At 46.6% G+C, this 23289-nt stretch overlaps 1 long non-coding RNA gene across 1 annotated transcript; it reads left to right on the top strand.

Moving 5' to 3' along the window:
• Positions 1 to 4140, top strand: LOC120942653. The gene is made up of 3 exons (XR_005750221.1): positions 1 to 125; positions 1532 to 1591; positions 3497 to 4140. It is a non-coding gene; the product is annotated as an uncharacterized LOC120942653 (long non-coding RNA).
• Positions 4141 to 23289: the final 19149 nt, after the last annotated feature.

The raw sequence follows: 23289 nt of genomic DNA, 5'->3' as shown, positions 1-23289 counted from the left end.
ACTCCAAGTACATCCTATTCCTATCAACAACATTCGAGTACCCAACACAAAGGATATATAATGAACTGCTATTTACTTGGACCAAGTCACTGTGCCATGCAGACCGTCACAGTTGAGCCAATTAGGTGCCGTTTCTGTCTCCCTGGCTACTCAGCTTTCACTATCACAGCCGAGAGCAGAAGGCAGAAACGTTATGCACAGTGAGCCGAAGAAACAGCAACGCAAAATAGTGGGCAGCAATAAAGCAGCTGAAGAGAACTTTTTAAAATTAACCAGCAGGTGATTGGTTGCTATGCGGCCCTAACAAACAACATTATGCTGGTTAACTTCAGCAACTTCTGCTCCACCCACTATAGTATTGATTGTGTCTACGGTTCTGTGTGCCCAAGCAAGGTAGCAAGGTCAGAGCTGTGGATGCTGTATTGTGACGGGGGCAGAGCTGCGGGGGGCTGTTTATGTGAAGGTGGGTCAAGTTGCAGGGTGGGACAGAGAACACAGGTGCTGTGAAGGGGGTTCAGATCAGAACACAATTGTGAAGGGGAAACTGTCATGTGAAGGTGGACTGAGGAAGCTGATGTAAGAAATGGGATTTTTAAATAAAAAGGTGGGTATAGTAGTAGTATGCACCCTTCCAAATTTAAACTTGCCTGCTCTCATTTTGCGACTAGATTTTGAGGGATGCCGAGAAAGGGGGGGAGAGCTCCGCCAACAGCATAGTTTGAAAGGGAGTCCTTCTCTCATCGATCACAGGGGGGAAGAGAGAGGAGAACACAGCGATAACAGCTTTGATTTGACATTGCCGTGTTCCCCGCCGCTCGCTGTCACATACATCCCCTCCTCCTGGACTTTTATCCTGTCTAATCCCAGGACGGGTGATCTGTAAATTAAAGTTTCCTGGCCATGGGGCGGGGCTGTTTAGTAGCGGGAAAACATCAATTGAAATTAAAGCGTTTATCGCTCTCTCCCTGCACATGTAGGCTGCATGGTGGGCACAGGGTGCATTGGTGGGCACAGGCTACATAGGTGGGCACAGGCAGGCTTCATGGGTGGTCTTGGATAAAGTTGGTGTTAATATTTTTTTTTTAAATTTTATTCTGCATAAAACATTTTTGTGCCATTTAATGAGATAATTTATGAGGGCGTGTTTAGGGGTTGGGTTGAGTGTGGCAACTAACTGTTGGCTAGTAACCCTTGAGGCCTGGCTAGTAGCTAATTTAGCCCTGGTGCTATGTATATGGGGGTTGTAGTAAATGATATGTAGATACTTGATAGCATATTTTACATATATTTTGTTAATCTTAAAAATTGTCAGAAATGTAACATCTGTTTTAACACATCAGCAACTTCTGATTATATTTTACATTTCCAGTGCAAAAGAATTTCCCTCAGTCCATTTTTTGGTGAATATCAGATTTGATATTAGAAAATATTGTAGTTATACAACATATCTCAGGCAAAAATTATAAATAAAGCTGTTGACTTTTTCATGAACATTACCTTGACTCTTCACACTTTCTTCCGTCTTTAACAGAAAGCTGTATTCCAGACCCTCCAGCATCGGCTTCTGGCAGGACCATTGCTCCTCCTCAGGGTAAGTGCATAATCTGGGAAGAAACAGGACACAGCACTAACACCATTATCATCATCATGTACCCTATTTACACATAGGCATTTTCACACATGACACCTCATACCTTTTGAACTCGACTGTGAAAGGGACACTGTGATTTGAAGGGGGATTGATATATCAAGGAGGACTGCGAAAACTGTGGAAATAAATGAGAGGGGCTGTGATGTCAGAGATTCATTCATAGCACAAAGATTTTTTTTCGGAACTCCACCGTAATTAATTTTTTTTTCTGCCTTTGGTTCTTTTAATGATTTGTAATTTAGTAGCCCTTGTTGAAAGCTGTTCAACAGCTCTTTTGCGCTTTTTTTTAATCTACCGTTAAGCCTATAATATCTATACATAATATCTCTATAACCTGTATGGTTTAGGAGATATTCGCCCTGCATACCTAGCACAGCACGCTAAATTACTTACAAGGTTATTAGCTCATTATGCCTTTGCTTTACAGTTTTTTTTTTTATCTTTTAGTGGGTATAAAAGCGCTTCAAAAGTTTTTGCAGTAGGATATCAAAAGTACTACGATAATCAATTTAGGATACATATGCCCTTTTTACCTGCAACTTACTGGGACCCTTTAAGAACTTTGGGCCAGATTCACGTAGAATCGCAGCAGCGTAACTTATCCTAGATAAGTTACACCGCCGCAATTTTTCATCGCAAGTGCCTGATTCACCAAGCACTTGCGATGAAAACTACGCCCGCGGCCTCCGGCGTAAGGCGGGCCAATTTAAATGGGCGTGTGCCATTAAAATTAGGCACGCGCCCGCGCCAGACCTACCGCGCATGCTCCATTTCCGAACTCCTGCCGTGCTTTGCGCGCCGTGACGTCATTTTTTTGAACGGCGACGCGCGTAGCGTACTTCCGTATTCCCGGACGGCTTACGCAAACGACGTTGATTTTTACATTTTGACGCGGGAACGACGGCCATACTTTAGACAGCAATACACTTGCTGACTAAAGTTAAGGCACCAAAAAAAAAGTGTAACTTTGCGACGGGAAACTTAACTAGCGGCGACGTAGCGAACGCAAAAAAACTTTGTGGATCCGCCGTAACTCCTAATTTGCATACCCGACGCTGGTTTACGACGCAAACTCCCCCCAGCGGCGGCCGCGGTACTGCATCCTAAGATCCGACAGTGTAAAACAATTACACCTGTCGGATCTTAGGGCTATCTATGCGTAACTGATTCTATGAATCAGCCGCATAGATAGAAACAGGGATACAACGGCGTATCAGGAGATACGCCTGCGTATCCCTTTTGTGAATCTGGCCCTTTATCTTCAACATTATCTTCACTCTTTCTTCTGTCTTTAACTGAAAGCTGTATTCAAGACCCTCCAGAATCGGCTTCTGGCAGGACCATTGCTCCTCCTCAGGGTAAGTGCATAATCTGGGAAGAAACAGGACACAGCACTAACACCATTATCAGAATCATCATCATTCATCTATCTGCACCTTATTTACACATTTTCCCTTTGTTTTCAGGAGTTAAATGTGCGTGTCATATGCTGATAAATATGTTATCTAATAAAGAAAAAAAACAGAATTTCTGTTAAAGGCATTTTCTGTTTCTGCAATTTTAAATTGTATTTACTTCTATAAAGGTTATTTTATTAAATAAGCTTTGCATTTTTTTAACTTTAAAGTCAAGAGAAAAACAAGTCTCGCTATATAGGATATAAATGCAATGTGTAGATTTAGCTAAATAAGTTGAAATTGGTTTTTGGTTTTCTCTCAATCATTAATACAACTTATCCTCCCTTCCCAACTCAATCTTTCATTTGCTCCATTATTCATTATTACTACTACATAAAAGTCTAATCTGAAAAAATTCATCAAACTTTGCCTATCTTATCTATTTCAGATCAGCAATACCAGCCTGAGAGGAGAGTACAGTGCAGCCCGCACTCTCCTGTTCTTATTTTGGAGAGGCTGGAGATTTAGCCAGAGATTACTACCCCTATCATTCCCCAGACTCCTGATTTCTCCCCCGGCCCAGAGGAGGAGCACAGAGGCCAAGGTTCATTCATGCTGCCACCCCATGCCCTGATGCCACCTACTGCTGTACCGCCTGTCCGAACTGTGCAGGAAATCATTCTGAGGGAGCTTATAGAATTAAGGCGTGGCAACCGAAAACTACGACGAAAGGTCAAAAGGCTTACCCGGCTTACCCATCAGTTGAGCAGACAGCAAACTGACAGTTTTAAAATTATTTTGGCCCGGTCAAGCCAACAACACAATTAGGCATTGGACCGAGTTAGAATTACGGTACTTGAAGATATTTCCAGACACATTGCTCCAATGCCTGGGAGCTACGATGAACATATAACCAGCAAAGAAGTTTTGAAAAATGAAGGCTAGACCTTCCTCTGCCCCAGGACCCATGCCATCTCATCTCACATTGTTATGCAAAATGTATCTTTTTACAGTTCCTTGGTTTTGTTTGAAACGTTTTTTTATGCTGCCAAGTTACTACCTACCCAGCATGTGTGTTTGTCATTTCTAAAAAAAAAATTTTTTTTTAGTGAAAATAAAACTATTTTTGGTGTAATACTTTGATAGTTTTATTATTATTATTATTTATTTATATACATCATCACATATCTGCTAAATTATTATGATATTAATTTCCCACACACAAACATGGTAATAGTATTTATTCCGAACTTCAAACTCTAAGTCCATTAACTAAAGAATACAGGGCCAGATTCACAAACAGCGGCGCAAATTAAGTTACTCCAAACGTATGTCATTTAAGTTACGGCGCCTTAATTTTTTGTCGTAAGTGCCATATCCACAGCGCATTTGCACCCAACTTAGCACCAGCGTAACTTAAATCCCGAGGCGTAAGGCGGGGTTATTGCAAGTGGGAAGGAAGTGGGCGTGCTCCATTGTAATGAGCCGTGACCCCATGCAAATGAAGGGCCGGCCGTACTGCGCATGCGCGCACGAATCTGCACCTCACTGGGCATGTGCAGAACTTGGCTTGGCGCAATCAGTGAGATAGGTAAAAGGCCAAGCGTACTTAGTTTGAGAATCGCCCTGTGTATAAATAGCCCCAGACAAACACACTTCCCTTGCAAAAGTACATCCCTGTGTTCCCCTTCCTAGAGCAAGTTGCTTCTGCTCTGTCGTCTGTTGGTGTGTGTTGGTGAGTTTAGTGTTAGTTAAAAGATTTGGAGGAGTAGTAGAGTGTAGTAGCTGTGTTTTTTTTTCTGATTGTATTTTCTGTTTGTTTTTTCTGATTGTTTTTTTTCTGAGTGTTTTTTCTGAGTTTGTTTTTAAATTTGTATTAGCTGTCTGCTTGTGTGGTTTGATTTTTGTGTGTGTTTGTTGTGTGAGTATTTGTGTTTGTTTGTTGTGTTTGTTTTTTGTTGTTGCTGAGTGTTGGCTGTTATGGCACCGAAGCGCAGGAAGTTAACATTTTCTGTCACAGAAAAGCAGACTCTTGCTAGGGCCATCGCCCGATATGGGCGTTATTCGCATGGCCCTGAGAGCCGGAACACCCCCCCGGCCAGGAGGAAGGAGATCATTCAGAAAATTACTGATCAGATCAATGCGGCGGGGGGGGGGGGGGGAGACGAGGACCCCCAGTGGGATACAAAAGAAGATCAGCGATCTTAAGAGCCTGGTCCGTGACAAGATGGCCAAGATCAATGCCCATGCCACGGGCACTGGAGGAGGCCCATCCTGCCCCGTCAGGCTGAGTGAGGAGGAATGGGCAGTGGCCCGGTGTTTCCACCCACAGCAGGTGTTGGGCCTGCCTGGCTATCAATCTGATTCTTCTGTGAGGACAGGTAATTTGGGGTTTTTTCTATCTGGTGATTAGCATGTGTGGGTGGGGGAAGGGAATATGTGCCAAGTGTGTGGATCCTCCAACCTGTGAATGTTTTGTGTCCTCCACAGATGGCCAGGAGATTGCTGGGCCATCAGGCCAGGAGGTTGCTGGGCCATCAGGCCAGGCTGCACCATCCCCAGGACAACAGGCTGCATAAGAGTCCCAAGAATGGCAGGATTCCCCAGGGGAGGGGAGTGGCCACACCTCCCCTCATGAGGAGGTTGAGGGGGAGGCGGATGAGGGGGTGGAGGCTGAGGATGAAGATATGGACATTGCCAGGGAAGTCCTTTTGGCCTCGGATTTGTTTACCCCTGAGGCTACCCCTGAGGCTGGCAGCAGTCAGGCCACCATCAGGGGTAGCCCCTCCCACTCCTCCCCAACAGGCCTCCACCCACAAGGGTCTCTCTCTCCCCTCCTCCCAGGCCACAAGACTCAGCTGCAGGCAGGATGGCGACCCATGAGACCAGGGGGGTGGCCGAGCATCTGCCGGCCAGTCTGCAGAGGGACAATGCCCGGCAGACCCACCATCTGGGTCAGATCAAACAGACTCTGACCCAGATGGAGGACAGCCGGGGCTCAATTAAGGAGTCACTCACTGATGTGGCCACAAACTCCTTGGCGGTCATCACATGCATTTGTGACCTGCAGACCGCCACAACAGGCATGGCCCAGGAGGTGAGTGCCCTGACCCAGGCTGTCCAGGACAACACCCGGGCTGTCCAGGCCAATACGGCTGCCCTCACTCTCAGTCTGACCAGGATAGCAGTGGCCTTGGAGGGCAGGCCAGCAGGAGGACAGTCACCAGGGGAGGCTCCTCCTTCCCCTGCTCACCCCCCCATGAGTCTCCTCCTTCCCCTGCTCACCCCCCCCCCCAGGAGTCTCCCCTGGTGGGCCGTGGCCCTGGGAGGCCCAGGCGTAGCTTACGCCGCCGCCGTAAATTTTTGGGGTTACTTTTGATTTTTCTTTTTATTTATTTTTTTAGTATACTGTACTTATGATTTGGTTTATGTGTGTGAATGATGTGTGAATGTGGGGGTGGCATTCCTGATTAAATAAGGGTGTCACCCTCAGTTTTGGTGGAGTAGGGATCCCCAGGACCAGGGAGAAGTGATCCCAGGTCCGTGTGAAAGGTGTATGAATGCACAGTGACATAATTGGAGCTGTGGCGTGGCGTTACTGCTCCCAAGTACCATTGGGGGTACTTGGATCTAATCCAATTAGATGTGCATGTGATGTGTCTGTGCTAGGGACCACAGTGGGTGTGCATGCGTGCATTCTCATTGTGCCATGATTAATGTGTGTGTTTACTGTGCAAAGATGCATTCTGCGAGGCGTCTCCTGGCTGCTGTTCCCTCAGAAGAGGGGGTACCCTCGGTTACTAAAGTCACTAGTATAGTTATGAGCACGGATGCCCCTGGCATGTTGGCATACAGATTGTTGTCCTGCAAGTGTGTGTGCTCAGCTCTTCCTTAATGGTGTTGCTTTAGCTGACCTTTACACGGCTGGTGTAAAATTAGGGCACCTTTTATAAAGTGTAATTTTACACCATGAAAATAACAGAAGCGCACAGGGCGTAATCTACGCCGCACACACTTAATTTTGTGGATCGCCTTATCTCCCTCATTTGCATCTTTGCCTAGCAAAACAGTGGTGTGTCTAGCGTATTTTGCGTGCGAAGAAGCGCCGGTGTAATTATTTTAGGTAGGACGGAAAAACCTGGATTTCAGGCGTATCTCGTTTTGAGGATGAGGCGCAAAGATACGAGCAGGGCATTTTTCAATTACGCCACGCATCTCGAGTTAAGTCGGCGCATCTGCTTTGTGAATCTGGCCCACAGAGTCTACCTTAAACTATTAATTTACATTTTAATGTTTCCCCACTGTTAGTGGACACTGGACAGTAAAAACAACACAGGAAGCAGGGGGGGGGGATACTAAACACAGGAGCAGTGGGGGTGTGGATACTGGAATAAGATAGCCAGGGTGAAAAATGAGAGACCGAGGGGCTAGGGAAGTAGCGGAGGACAATAATAAGTAGGCATTCGGGAAAAACATGGATCCCACTAACACATCTTTTAAAGACACGTGGAGGCATTTTGCAATTTTGTATCTTCGAATGGTATGCAGCAGAGCTGAGTCAGGCAGAAAATGTTCTTCTCATCCTGTACCCGATTGGTAAACTAATGAGAAGATATCTGCTTTCGCAGCAATGGAATTTTAATCACTATTCCAAAAGATAATACAGTTCCCAGTCTCCCTGTTCTTACCTTGCATGGAGCTGAGCATTCAGATCCCTGGTGGTCAGAATGGACTCAAAATACCAGCGCCAAGATAGACCATTGCCTAGATTCAGGTACGTTGCCGCAACTTTGTGGCGGCGTAGCTTAAGGCATTTAAGCTACGCCCCCGTAAGTTAGCGAGGCAAGTACATGATTCACAATGTACTTGCCTGCTATGTTACGGCGGGGTAGCCTAAAGCGGGCGGGCGTAAGGGCGCTGAATTCAAATGTGTGTAAGGGGGGCGTGTTTTATGTTAATAAGGCTTGACCTTACGTTTTTGACGTTTTTTCTTTACTGCGCATGCGCCGGGCGCCTACATTTCCCAGTGTGCATTGCGGCCAAGTACGCCACATGTGCCTATTGATTTTGACGTGGACGTAAACGACCTAAATCCTGATTCACGGACGACTTACGCAAACGACGTAAACATTTCGAATTTCGACGCGGGAACGGCGGCCATACTTAACATTACTATTCCATGTAGGGCTAAGCTCTAACTTTAGGCGGCCTATCTCTAACGTAAACGGCGTAAAAGTACTGCGTCGGCCGGGCGTACGTTCGTGAATCGGCGTATCTACTCATTTACATATTCTACGCCGACCGCAATGGAAGCGCCACCTAGCGGCCATCCAAAATATTGCAATCTAAGATAGGACGGCGCAAGCCGTCGTATCTTAGCTATGTTTAAGCGTATCTCTGTTTGAGCATACACTTAAACATAAGTTGGCGTAGATTCTGAGTTAGGTCAGCTTATCTACTGATAAGCCGGCCTAACTCTTACTGAATCTACCTACATGAGTTTAGATTTGTAGCTCTGGGAAGTGTGGAGGTGATGCACTGACAATGGCATAGAAGAAATTATTTAGATGTCAAAAAACATAAAATAAGTAACACAACTTTATTCCATATATACATCAAAAGAACATTTTTGCACATTATGCATTCCATGACACACACCGATATACTTACTCACACCCACTTAAAATATACATATACACAGTGACACACACTGACCCATAAAGACGACACACACTTTAACTGACAGACACAATGACCAATGAATGAAGTGCCTTGTAAACAAAGCCAGACTGACCCAGACACTTAATCACAGAAAAACACAGACATACTCACATTGACCCTTAACCACTTGCCGTCCGCCAATGACATATTGACGGCGGCAAAGTGGTTGTAGAATCCTGACTGGACGTCATATGACGTCCTCAGGATTCTGAGCCGCTGCGCGCCCCCGGGGGCGCGCATCGCGGCGATCGTTGTTGCAGGGTGTCAGTCTGACACCCCGAAACAACGATCAAGGTAAATAGTCTCTCACGGAGACTCTTTACCACGTGATCATCCGTGTCCAACCACGGCTGATCACGATGTAAACAGGAAGAGCCGTTGATGGCTCTTCCTCAGACGCGAGTAGAGGAGAGCCGATCGGCGGCTCTCCTGACAGGGGGGGGTTCGCGCTGATTGTTTATCAGCGCAGCCCCCCCTCAGATCGCCACATGGACCACCAGGGAAGCCCACCAGAAAAAAAAAAAAAAAAAAAAAAAAGGGGGGCGAAAAAAAGTCTAAAAAAAAAAAAAAGTCTGAAAAAAAAAAGGTCTGGAAAAAAAAAAAGATGCCAATCACTGACTGGCAACATAAGTAAATCAGTTCCGCCCATCAGTGCCCATCAGTGCCGCCCATTAGCGCCCATCAGTGCCGCCTATGTGTGCCCATCAGTGCCGCCTATGTGTGCCCATTAGTGCCGCCTATGAGTGCCCATCAGTGCCGCATACCAGCGCCGCCAATCAGTGCCACCTCATCTGTGCCCATCAGTACTACCTCATCGATGTCCATCAGTGCCATCTCATCTGTGCCCATCAGTGCCGCCATATCAGTGCCCGTAATTGAAAGAGAAAACTTTCATATTTACAAAAAAAATTACAGAAAAAAATAAAAACGTAATTTTTTTTCAAAATTTTCAGTCTTCTTTTAGTTGTTGCGCAAAAAAAAAGAATCGCAGAGGTGATCAAATACCACCAAAAGAAAGCTCTATTTGTGGGAAAAAAAAGGACGCCAATTTTGTTTGGGTACAGTGTAGCATGACCGCGCAATTGCCATTCAAAGTGCGACAGTGCTGAAAGCTGAAAATTGGCTTGGGCGGGAAGGTGCGTAAGTGCCCTGTATGGAAGTGGTTAAACACACAGACTGACCCCATACTCACTCACACACAATGACAAATAAATGTGATTTATAAAAAAAAAAAAGTCATACAAGTATATCATTATAACATCCTAAGTGGGGTTTACTCTAAGGCCCCATACACACGGGAGGATTTATCCACGGATACGGTCCAGCGGACCGTTTCCACGGTTAAATCCTCTCGAGGATTTCCGCGGATTTCTATGCGATGGAGTGTACTCACCATCGCATTGAAATCCGCGCCGAAATCCTCTGGCGATGACGTGTCGCGCCGTTGCCGCGATTATGACGCGGCGACGTGCGCGACGCTGTCATATAAGGAATTCCACGCATGCGTCGAATCATTACGACGCATGCGGGGGATCCCTTCGGACGGATAGATCCGGTGAGTCTATACAGACCAGCGGATCCATCCGTTGGGATGGATTCCAGCAGATAGATTTGTTTGGCATGTCAGCAAATATTCAAACTGCTGGAATCCATCCCAGGGGAGAAATATCCGCGGAAACAGATCCGCTGGAGTGTACACACCATAGGATCTATCCGCTGAAACCCATTTGCTGGGATTTTTCAGCGGATGGATTCTATCGTGTGTATGGGGCCTTAGGCCCCATACACACGAGAGGATTTATCGGACCGTATCCGCGGATAAATCCTCTCGAGGATTTGCGCGGATTTCCATGCGATGGAGTGTACTCACCATCGAATCAAAATCCGCGCCGAAATCCTCTGGCGATGACGTGTCGCGCCGTCGCCGCGATGATGACGCGGCGACGTGCGCGACGCAGTCATATAAGGAATTCCACGCATGCGTCGAATCATTACGACGCATGCGGGGGATCCCTTCGGACGGATTGATCCGGTGAGTCTGTACAGACCAGCGGATCAATCCGTGGGATCCGATTCCAGTGGATAGATTTGTTGGCATGTCAACTGCTGGAATTCGGAAATATCCGCGGATAAATATCCGCTGGAATGTACACACCATAGAATCTATCCGCTGAAACCGATCCGCTGAGATTTTTCAGCGGATGGATTCTATCGTGTGTACGGGGCCTTAGTCTTAATACTTACTATGAAGTGCTGAAAAAACCTCATGGGCCAGATTCACAAAGAGATACACCATCGTATCTCTGACGTAAACTGGTCCTATCTATGCGCCTGATTCATAGAATCAGATACGCATAGATAGGGCTAAGATCTGACAGGTGTAACTGTGTTACACTGTCGGATCTTTTTTTCAATTTAAAAATGGCGCCGGGGGCGTTCCCGCTGATTTACGATAAATAATATGTAAATCAGCGAGATACGCAAATTCACGAACGTACGCGGACCCGACGCAGTCTTCTTACGATGTTTCCGTAGCGGCGTACCCGTCGTATACTTACCCCTGCTTTCATCAGGCGCAGCCAATGTTAAGTTGGCCGACGTTCCCGTGTCGAATTTAAATTTTTTAACATTGTTTGCGTAAGTCGTTCTAGAATACGGATGGACGTCGTTTGCGTAAGCGTCGAAACCACTGACGTCCTAGCGACGTCAGTGGGAGCAATGCACGCCGGGAAATTCCCCAGACGGCGCATGCGCATTTAAATCGGCGCGGGAACGCGCCTGATTTAAATAGTACACTCCCCTAGCCGCGGAATTTGAATTCCGCCGGGGGATTTAGGATCCGCCGTCGCAAGTTTGGAGGTAAGTGGTTTGTGAATTAGCCACTTGCCTCCTAAACTTGCGGGAGCGGATCTTAATTCACGTAGATCGAGCGGATCTATAGATCCGCTGCGCTACGTGAATCTGGCCCCATGTGTTTTTCTAGTTGATTCCTCCTCATCCACACCCAGGTCCAATGTTAGGCATGCATGTGCGATGTGACGTCACTGAATTGCAACTGAAAAAAAATGAGAGAGGGATATAAATTAGCAGAAATAATTAATGGAATGATGGAAGGTGAGTAGGGGAAAATTGATAAGCCACTCACGTGTTTGAGGGTGCCACAGGCAACATACTTTACCAGGATTAAATCCATAGTGTGGTGAGATGTCTTCCAAACGTGAACTGTAATATTTCTTCTTTGAGGGCAGGTGGCAGCAGTCTGCACTGCAGCAAGAGCACAGTAGGAGGAGAGCCCCAGTGTTTGTGGGAGTATTGCGAGCCGTGGAATTGTGGAGTAGGTTTCTTTATGGAATGCTAGCATTTTTTTTTTTTTGTGGCTTAATTTGAGAGCCAAGGAGTCAAAACATTACTCCAAAAACGAATGAAAAATAAACAAACTAACCCCAGCTTGGGTTGATAACATTCTTTCAAACAGTGGTAGTGGATATTGGACTTGTGATTGTAAACAAAAACTATTATTATTTATTATTATTATTATTATTATTATTATTATTATTATTATTATTATTATTACCCAAATGCATAGATCTACTTCAATTCAAACTTTTGCGACTTGTAAGATTTGATGGGAAATAATAAAATCAACAAAAACAAACATAGTGCATGTCAGGATTCAAAATAGATATATCAACAGAAATTAATTAATATCTAGTACTTTTAGCTACCTGGAAGACTATATTAACCTCTTGACCACTGGGCACTTAAACCCCCTTCCTGACCAGACCAATTTTCAGCTTTCGGTGCTCTCACAATTACTCCGTCATACAACATTGTACCCATTTGAAATTTTTGTCCTTTTTTTCACACAAATAGAGCTTTCTTTTGGTGGTATTAGATCACCTCTGGGTTTTTTATTTTTTGCGCTATAAAAGAAAAACGACCGAAAATTCTGTAAAAAAAAAACAAACAAACTTGTTTCTGTCATATTCGCAGGTTATTTCTCACACACAGCATATGCATACCACGAATGACACCCCAAAACACATTCTGCTATTCCTCCCGAGTATGGCGATACCCCATGTGTGCAACTTTTACACGGCGTGGCCACATAGAGAGGCCCAACATGCAGGGAGCGCCATCAGGCGTTCTGGAGCACCCAGGCCAATTCTGACATTTCTCTCCTACATGGAAAAATCACAATTTATTTGCTAGAAAACTACATAGAACCCCAAAACATTATATATGCGGAGTATTGGGGTATTGCGGAGTATTTGGGTATTGCAGAGTATTGGGGTATTGGGGGTATTGCAGAGTATTGGGGTATTGCGGAGTATTGCAGAGTATTTGGGTATTGCAGAGTATCGCGCAGGGTATTGCAGAGTATGGGGGTTTTGCAGAGTATGGGGGTTTTGCAGAGTATGGGGGTATGGCGGAGTATGGGGGTATGGGGGTATGGCGGAGTATGGGGGTATGGCGGAGTATGGGGGTATGGCGGAGTATGGGGGTATGGCGGGGTATGGGGGTATGGCGGGGTATGGGGGTATGGCGGGGTATGGGGGTATGGCGGGGTATGGGGGTATGGCGGGGTATGGGGGTATGGGGGGGGGTATGCAGAGTATGGGGGGGTATGCAGAGTATGGGGGGGTATGGCGGGGGTATGCAGAGTATGGGGGGGTATGGCGGGGGTATGCAGAGTATGGGGGGGTATGGCGGGGGTATGCAGAGTATGGGGGGGTATGGCGGGGTATGGCGGGGGTATGCAGAGTATGGGGGGGTATGGCGGGGTATGGGGGGGTATGCAGAGTATGGCGGGGTATGGCGGGGGTATGGCGGGGGTATGGCAGAGTATGGGGGGGTATGGCAGAGTATGGGGGGGTATGGCAGAGTATGGGGGGGTATGGCAGAGTATGGGGGGGTATGGCAGAGTATGGGGGGGTATGGCAGAGTATGTATGGGGGGGTATGGCAGAGTAAGTATGGGGGGTATGGCAGAGTAAGTATGGGGGGTATGGCAGAGTAAGTATGGGGGGTATGGCAGAGTAAGTATGGGGGGTATGGCAGAGTAAGTATGGGGGGTATGGCAGAGTAAGTATGGGGGGTATGGCAGAGTAAGTATGGGGGGTATGGCAGAGTATTGCTGAGCTGGGAGGGATGGCTGGATCTGTGACTGCAGTTGTCACAGATCCAGCCACAGCACTGCTGACACCCCGCGCTCCCCCCCCCCTCCTCCTCTCGCACTGTACCGAACGGTACAGAGAGGAGAGGGAGGAACCGGCGTCATCAAATGACGCCGGTTTGTTTACAAGTGATCGCTCCGTCATTTGACGGAGCGATCACGTGGTAAACAGCCGCGATTCGCGGCAATTTACTGTGATCCGTGATGCGCCGGGTCTTCTAGACCCGGCGAGCACGGACACTTCCGCGAGCGCGCCCCAGGGGACGCGCAAACGCGGAAGTGCACGAGGACGTCCCAGGGACGTCCTGTCACAATAACTCGACCGCGCTGTAGCAGTATTTCTGCTATGGCGCGGTCGGCAAAAGGTTAATGCTTACCTGTAGGTGCTTGAAATACCTCCTAAACATCCATGGTTTAGGGCAGGGGTCTCCAAACTTGTCAAACAAAGGGCCGTTTTTTTCCCCTTGAGACTTTCGGAGGGCCGAATTGTGGCCAGTGGAGACAGCAAATGTCCCGGGCCCAGCATCGGTGACAATAAATATGGCCTCAAGGTTGGTCTCAGGAGGAGTAGTGCCCCTAATATTAGGAGGAATAGTATCCCATCATTGGTATCAGTGCCCCAAGGGCCGGATAAAGGCTAGTAAAGGGCCACATCTGGCCCTCGGGCCTCAGTTTGGAGACCCCTGGTTTAGGGGATACTTTAGAACGATCGTGCATTTTCTAAAGGTGGTCATGCCAGGACTGGCGGCCCTGCGTGCATAGCATACAAGCTTATTATGTAATACTCACCTGCGATCAAAGCCCCCGCTGCGGTGGCCGACACATCATCGGCCAGCAACATGTAGGCCCGGAGTTACTTCCGGGTTTTGCGCTGTGATTGCCCAGAGCCGCTAAACCTGCACGTTTAACTGCGGGATTACATGTCGCCAGCCGTTGCTGTGTCGGCCACCACAGCGAGGTCTTCGTCGATCAGCGGTATTACATAATGAGCTAGTTTGCTATGCATACTAGCTCATTATGATATAGTATGCAGGTATTTGCCTTTGTCTTGCACATATTATATTCTTTTTATTTTATTGAAAGTAGGCTTGCAACCACATTAATAAATATTTGTATTTCAAAAGCTATGGGCCAGATTCACAAAGGAGATACGACGGAGTATCTCAGATACTCCGTCGTATCTCTCAGAGTATCTATGCGACTGATTCATAGAATCAGTTACGCATAGATATCCCTAAGATCCGACAGGTGTAATTGTTTTACACTGTCGGATCTTAGGATGCAGTACCGCGGCTGCCGCTGGGGGGAGTTCGCGTCGTAAACCAGTGTCGGGTATGCAAATTAGGAGTTACGGTGATCCACAAAGGATTTTCGCGTTCGCTACGTCGCCACTAGTCTAGTTTCCTGTCGCAAAGTTAGTCGTCGTTTTTGGTGCCTTAACTTTACACAGCAATCGTATTGCTGTAAAAAGTATGGCCGTCGTTCCCGCGTCGAAATTTTAAAATTCACGTCGTTTGCGTAAGCCGTCCGGGAATACGGAACTACGCTACGCGCGTCGCCATTCGAAAAAATTACGTCACTTCGTGCAATACACAGCGGGAGTTGCGAGACGAAGCATGCGCAGTAGGTCCGGCGCGGGAGCGCGCCTAATTTAAATGGCACACGCCCATTGAAATTACACTGGCTTCGTTTTCATCGCAAGTGCTTTGTGAATCAGGCACTTGCGATGAAAACTTGCGGCGTTGTAACGTATTTACGATACGTTACGCCGCCGCACTTCTACCTGAATCTCGCCCTAAATTCTCAACTTTAGAGACTGAGGGCCAGATTCACAAAAGAGATACAACGGTGTATCTCCTGATACACCGTCGTATCTCTGTGATCCGCCCGTCGTAACTATGCGGCTGATTCATAGAATCAGTTACGCATAGATAGCCCTAAGATCCGACAGGTGTAATTGACTTAAACCGTCGGATCTTAGGATGCAATTCTAGGCCGGCTGCTAGGTGGCGATTCCATTGCGGTCGGCGTAGAATATGCAAATGACTAGTTACGGCGATTCACGAACGTACGCTTTACCCGTCGCTCTAAATTTACGTTTCCGTTGAGATACGCCGCGTAAAACTAAGGCTGCCCTCTAGGTGGCCTAACCAATGTTAAGTATGGCCGCCGTTCCCGCGTCGACTTACGTTTGCGTAAGTCGTCCGTGAATGGCGCTGGACGCCATTTACGTTAACGTCGAAACCAATGACGTCCTTGCGACGTCATTTAGCGCAATGCACGTCGGGTAATTTGACGGACGGAGCATGCGCAGTACGTTCAGCGCGGGAACGCGCCTAATTTAAATGGTGCCCGCCCCATTTGAATTAGGCGGGCTTGCGCCGAGCGGATTTACGTTACGCCGCCGCAAGTTTACAGGTAAGAGCTTTGTGAATCAGGCACTTACGCTGTAAACCTGCGGCGGTGTAACGTAAATGGAATACGTTACGCCGCCGCAGCGTAATGTATTTGTACCTGAATCTGGCCCTGAGAGCCTAACAAGCTAGGATCACCCTTACAGTATGAACTCTTTTTCATGTTTACAACCTCTGAATTATTTGGGGGGGGGGGGGCCTGGGGTCAGCCAATTCTACAAAAAAGATTTTGGTAAATAAAATGTTTAGGTAATCAATGTTGCCCACCCACCCAAAAATAAATCTTTGAATTATATAGACTGTGGCTGATCACAGCTTCTCATGCTCGCTGTATCTACATTGTGATTGATACATTATCGTATATTATATTCATGTAACATTACTTTTGGTAAATATATCATGACATGCACTATATTTGGTTTTGTTGTATTTATTTTTTGGCATCGCCATCTATACTTGGAACAGGTAAATTATTAACAATGGGCCAGATCCACAGCCAGCGCCGCAAATTAAGTTACTCAAAACTTATGTCATTTAAGTTACGGCGCCCTAAGTTGGTGTCGTAAATGCCGTATCCACAGCGCATTTGCGCACAAAATTGCGCTTGCGTAACTTAAATCCCGAGGCGTAAGGCGGGGTTATTGCAAGTGGGAAGGAAGTGGGCGTGCTTCATTGTAATGAGCCGTGACCCCATGCAAATGAAGGACCGGCCGTACTGCGCATGCGCGCACAAATCTGCTTCTCACTGGGCATGTGCAGAACTTTGCTCGGCGCAATCAGTGAGATAGGTAAAAGGCCAAGCGTACTTAGTTTGAGGATCGCCCTGTGTATAAATAGCCCCAGTCAAAGACACTTCCCTTGCAAAAGTATTTCCCTGTGTTACCCTTCCTAGAGCAAGTTGCTTCTGCTCTGAATGTTTGTCGGTGTTTGTTGGTGAGTTGTGTGTGATAGAGAAGTTTTGGAGGAGTATTAGATAGTAGTTGGTGTTTGTTTCTGCTAAGTGTATTTTCTGTATTTTTTTTTATTGTATTTTGTGTTTTTTGTTTTTTGCGTGTTTGTTTTTGAATTTGTAGTAGCTGTCTGCTTGTGTGTTTTGCTTTTTGTGTGTTCCTTGTGTGAGTTTTTTTGTTTGTTGTGTGTTTATTTTTGTTTGTTTGTCCTGTGAGTTTCTTCTTGTTGCTGAGTGGTGTCTGTGATGGCACCCAAGCGCAGGAAGCTCAATTTTAATCAGGTTGAGAAGAAAATCCTTGCTAGGTCCATCGTCCTATATGGGCGCTATTTACATGGGCCTGAGAGCCGGAACACCTCCCCGGCCCAAAGGAAGAAGATTCTAAAAAAGATAACGGATCAGATCAATGCGGCGGGGGGGGGGGGAGACGAGGACCCCCTCTGGCATACAAAAAAAGATAAACGATCTAAAGAGCGTGGTCTGAAATAAGGTGGCAAAGATCACTGCCCATACCACGGGCACTGGAGGAGGCCCAGCCTGCCCCATCCGTCTGAGTGAGGAGGAATGGGCAGTGGCCCGGTATTTCCACCCAGAGCAGGTGGTGGGCCTGCATGGATATCAGACAGGTGTTCCTGTGGGGCCAGGTACGTTTTTTGTTTTTCTATCTGGTGATTAGCATGTGTGGGTGGGGGAAGGGAAGATGTGCCAAGTGTGTGGATCCTCAAACCTGTGATTGTTTTGTGTCCTCCAGAGATGACCAGGAGATTGCAGGCCCATCAGGCCAGGAGGTTGCTGGCCCATCAGGCCAGGCTGCTGCACCACCCCAAGGACAAGAGGCTGCTGATGAGTCCCCAGGGGAGGGGAGTGGCCAAACCTCCCCTCATGAGGAGGTTGAGGGGGAGGAGGATGAGGGGGAGGAGGATGAGGGGGTGGAGGAAGAAGATCTTCAAATTGGCCGGGAAGTCCTTTTGGCCTCTGATATGATGACCTTTGAGGATACCCTTGATGCTACCCTTGATGCTACCCTTGAGGCTACCCCAGAGCCTACCCCAGAGCCTACCCCAGAGGCAGGCAGCAGTCAGGCCACGATCAGGGGTAGCCCCTCCCACTCCACCCCCAACAGGCCGCAACCCACAAGGGTCACTCTCCCCCCTCCTCCCAGGCCACAAGCCTCAGGGGCAGGCAGGATGGCGACCCAGGAGACCAGGGGGGTGGCCGAGCGTCTGCTGGCCAGTCTGCAGAAGGACAATGCCCGGCAGACCCGCACTCTGGGTCAGATAAAAGTCACTCTGACCCAGATGGAGCACAGCCTGGGTGTAATGAAGGAGTCACTCGGTGATGTGGCCACCAACTCATTGGCGGTCATCACATGTTTGTGTGAGCTGCAGACCGCCACAACAGGCGTGGCCCAGGAAGTGACTGCCCTGACCCAGGCTGTGCAGGACAATACCCGGGCTGTCCAGGACAATACCTGGGCTGGCCAGGACAATACCCGGGCTGGCCAGGCCAATGCGGCTGCCCTCACAAACTGTCTGACAAGGATAGCAGTGGCCTTGGAGGGCAGGCCAGCAGGAGGACAGACACCAGGGGAGGCTCCTCCTTCCCGTGCTCACCCACACCCCCGGATGATACTCCTTCCCCTGCTCACACCCCCCCACGAAGATACTCCCTCCCCTGCTAACACCCCCCCATGAAGATCCACCAGTTGGCCGTGGCCGTGGCCGTGTCCGTGCCCGTGGGCAGCCCAGATGGAGCAATCGCCGTCAAAATTAATTTGCAGGGGTACTTTTGATTTTTTTTTTTTTTTTTTATGATTTTGTTTATTATACTGTACTTATGATTTGGTTTATGTGTGTGAATGATGTGTGAATGTGGGGGGGTGGCATTCCTGATTAAATAAGGGTGTCACCCTCAGTTTTGGTGGAGAAGGGATCCCCAGGACCAGGGAGAAGTGATTCCAGGTCCCTGAATGGTGTATGAATGCACAGTAACAGAATTGGAGCCGTGGCGTGGCGTTACTGCTCCCAAGTACCAATGGGGGGGGTACTTGGATCTAATCCAATTAGATGTGCATGTGATATGTCTGTGCTAGGGACCACAGTGGGTGTGCATGCATGCATTCTCATTGTGACATAATTAATGTGTGTGTTTACTGTGCAAAGATGCATTCTGCGAGGCGTCTCCTGACTGCTGTTCCCTCAAAAGAGGGGGTACCCTCGGTCACTGAAGTCACTAGTCTAGCTATGCGCATGAATGCCCCTGGCATGTTGGCATACAGATTGTAGTCCAGCAAGTGTGTGTGCTCAGCTCTTCCTTAATGGTGTTGCTTTAGCTGACCTTTACACGGCATGTGTAAAATTAGGGCACCTTTTATAATGTGTAAATTTACACATTGAAACTAACAGAAGCGCACAGGGCGTAATCTACGCCGCACACACTTAATTTTGTGGATCACCCTATCTCCCTCATTTGCATCTTTGCCTATCAAAACAGCGGCGTTTCTAGCGTAATTTGCACACGGAAAAGCGCCGGTGTAATTATTTTAGGTAGGACGGAAAAACCTGATTTTAAGGCGTATCTCGTTTTGAGGATCAGGCGCAAATATATGCGCCGTGTAAATTTCAATTACGCTGCGTATCTCGAGTTAAGTCGGCGCATCTGCTTTGTGGATCTGGCCCAATATCTTTATCGATTTGATAAACATAAGAACTTAAGAAGTAGTATAATTAGAATTATTCAGTTGCAAAGCTTAGTTCTGGGTAGCCCAGCTTTGGGAGATTGACTTTCAGAAATGTCATCTGCTCCATCAGCTGTGGGGCCAGCTGGGACCTCTGTGGGCACAGAATATTTCCTGTGATAGAAAATACACGCTCACTTTGCACAGAGGTCGGGGGCAAGAAAGTAGCTCTTGTGCCACCACGGAAAGAGCAGGCCAAATACCCCTTTTCTCATCCCAATACTCTAATGGATCTGTAGTGGAGGCCAAATGGGATTCTGACAAGTATAATTTTACATGATCTGACACAATGCTTCTTTTCATGGTGGGCATTTTTGTGGGTCCAACTAAAGTATGTAATGCCAAACTCCAAACGTCAGGTCTTCTGGTGGAATGCTCAGCAGTGGTTGTACTATATTATTACAAAAATGTCTATGGACACGAACTAGTGTAATACATGTAACTGCACATATGCTGTGAACACTGTGTAAAAGTGAATCCACACAAAATAAATAATAGATAATATTATTTCAATAGAGTGATGGACCAAAGTAAATTAAAATGTCCTAAACAGCTGGAGCAAATGAGACAATCAGTCCTCATATGTACTGAAATCCAAAGCTTGTAAGCATTAAGTAGTTCTTCGGATGAATAGCCCAAATGGAGGAGGTTTAGTCCACAATATACACAAGACTTGTATATGATCTTAGTAGATATGGTGTGATATTAAAGATGTCACCCGGGAGTGCCTTCACCAATGGGCAGGGGGAGAAATTAATACTCTTACCATCCAGGGTGGACCCAACTCACCATACGGCAGTGGATCAACAGCGCTTAGTCACACCAAAAGCGATCAGTACTGGAACCTTGGGACGCCTCCTTTCCTTGGCAAGCAAGCTGGTATATCCGAGCACTCCAACAGTGTTGAAATCAGGTGTTGGTCCACCAGAATTATATCAAGCATGGATTCCGCCGGACTTAATAGGGCATGTAAAAAGAACAAAAAAGCCTCCACATAGTGTGATTCTGCAAAAACTGGCAAGTTTTATTTAAAAAAAAATTGCCAAATAACAACTCCAAGGTGAAAAACCGCAATCCAAAAAGTATAATAATGGTAATATTAAAAAACGTGTACAAAAATTTAAATTAATTGAATAAAAGTATTAAAATGTCCAATAAGTAAAAAAGAGCAGAGAGTATGAATATGGCGTGGTAGGGCAGCTGGTGCCACAATTATTATGCAACAATTGGATGGTATCCGGGCCTCGCGCACGAGGTGTCACCTGTAATGTCTCTCTTTGGAGGACTGGGCTCTAGGGTCCAGCACTTTTGCTTTTTAGAAATGCTAAAAGTCCTGGCAGAGTCTTTTGCAAGGCCCAGAGAAGAGGCATCCTTTAAGTAGGAACCCATATCCCTGAAGGTTGGCACACAATACCTGCCTTAATGGGTGAAGATTGCTTTTTGTCTGATTTTTAGCAAACCTGCGGCGGGGATAAGGTATGCAGGAAAAAAAGTATTAAGCGTTTCCCTAAAAACGTTTTCCTTGTGAGTGGGTGTCTTCTCTATTTCCGCCACTAGAGGGAGTAAATAGTCAAGTTTTACTCACCAAGCTCCAGACAGTGTCAGGTCGTTTCAGACAGTATACTCTCCGCAGCAGAGCTCTGCCATGGAGCGATTAGTTCCTTTCCTCACTGCCATGAGGCAGGAAAACACTGATTCCTCTCAAGACACGCCATACCCCCCCTGGGTCATGCCCACCCATGGGGGTGCGCTTTTTTGGGGGAAAGGAGCAAGGGGCGTGTCGCGAGCATGCATGGGCGCGTGCGAGTGCACGGGAACATTATCCATGGCATTTGTAAGCAGGCAGAAGCTTCCTGATGACGCAACATACTTGCAAAATGCGTAGAGGCTGCTGATACCCATAGGACAACCCACTGATCGAAAAAAAGGCTTGGGGGGAACACGAGAGAGGAACGCTTTTTCTTTTACATGTTTGCATACACGGCTGGAGAAGCTTGGTGCCGGCATACAGGCACAACAAAATGTGAGTGCAATATATGCGTTGTATTTTAAACTAATACATTTTTTACCTACTACACTATGAGGGGCACTCTTTTTCTGTGAGTTTTTATAGAGAAAGAGAGACCATACTATTATATCCAAGACACTTGGCAGCTGTGGTGAAGCATAACAGGAGTGGTTATCCTGGGAATGAACCAAAGGCATTTTTTTTAGTAGGATCTGGTGAGTGGCCATTTTTAACGGTGATGGGATAATCACAGAAGTGGTGAAATCACGTTGTTTTTGAACACCCCATAGGAGGAATTGTATTGCCTAGGAGCACCTGGCTATCACATTGGGACTCTTATATTAAAGGGAAGAGGATTCATATAGGAATTCTCCCCCACACTATATATTTTTTTGTTATTATATATATATTTATTTTGTCATTATATATATATTCCTTTGTGGATTGGTGACACGATATTCTTTGTGAACCCGTGGCAGGGTAGTGCACGCTTTTTTAAATGTAAACAGCACTATTTAGACACATTGACACGTGCATGGTATATTTATGTCATTTTTTGAGGATTTTTTTTTTTCTTCATATAGATCCATGGTGGATTGTCATTTAATGGTAAAAACTTGTAGAGGAATAGCACAAGGTGCTATTAATAGGTGCTAATAAGCGTAACTATTGCACATGTTCAGGTGGTTGTAGGTCACCCACCAGGGTAGCGCAATCCATACACTATAACAATTACACTTTGGGCGAGTCACCATAGAGTGACTTGCGCATTTCCTTGATTGCAGCAAACCATCCAACAAAGAATACATTTGTTTTTCCATTTGCGCCAGTAATGCCGCATACACACGATCATTTTTCGGCATGAAAAAAACATTGTTTTTCGAAAACGTCATTTAAAATGATCGTGTGTGGGCTACACATAATTTTTCAGGTTCAGAAAAACGACAAAAAAAATTCGAACATGCTGCTTTTTTAAACGTCGTTTTAAACAATGTCATTTTTCGGGTTGTAAAAAATTATCGTGTGTGGGCTAAATTGACGTAAAAAACCCGTGCATGCTCAGAAGCAAGTTATGAGACGAGAGCTCTCGTTCTGGTAAAACTACCGTTCATAATGGAGTAAGCACATTCATCACGCTGTAACAGACAGAAAAGCACGAATCGTCTTTTACTAACACGGAATCAGCTAAAGCAGCCCAAAGGTGAATGTAACTTCCCCTTTATAGTGCCGTCGTACG

The sequence above is a fragment of the Rana temporaria genome, chromosome 6 (assembly GCF_905171775.1).
Source record: "Rana temporaria chromosome 6, aRanTem1.1, whole genome shotgun sequence".
Taxonomy (NCBI): domain Eukaryota; kingdom Metazoa; phylum Chordata; class Amphibia; order Anura; family Ranidae; genus Rana; species Rana temporaria.
This window is presented reverse-complemented; position numbering and strand designations above follow the sequence as displayed.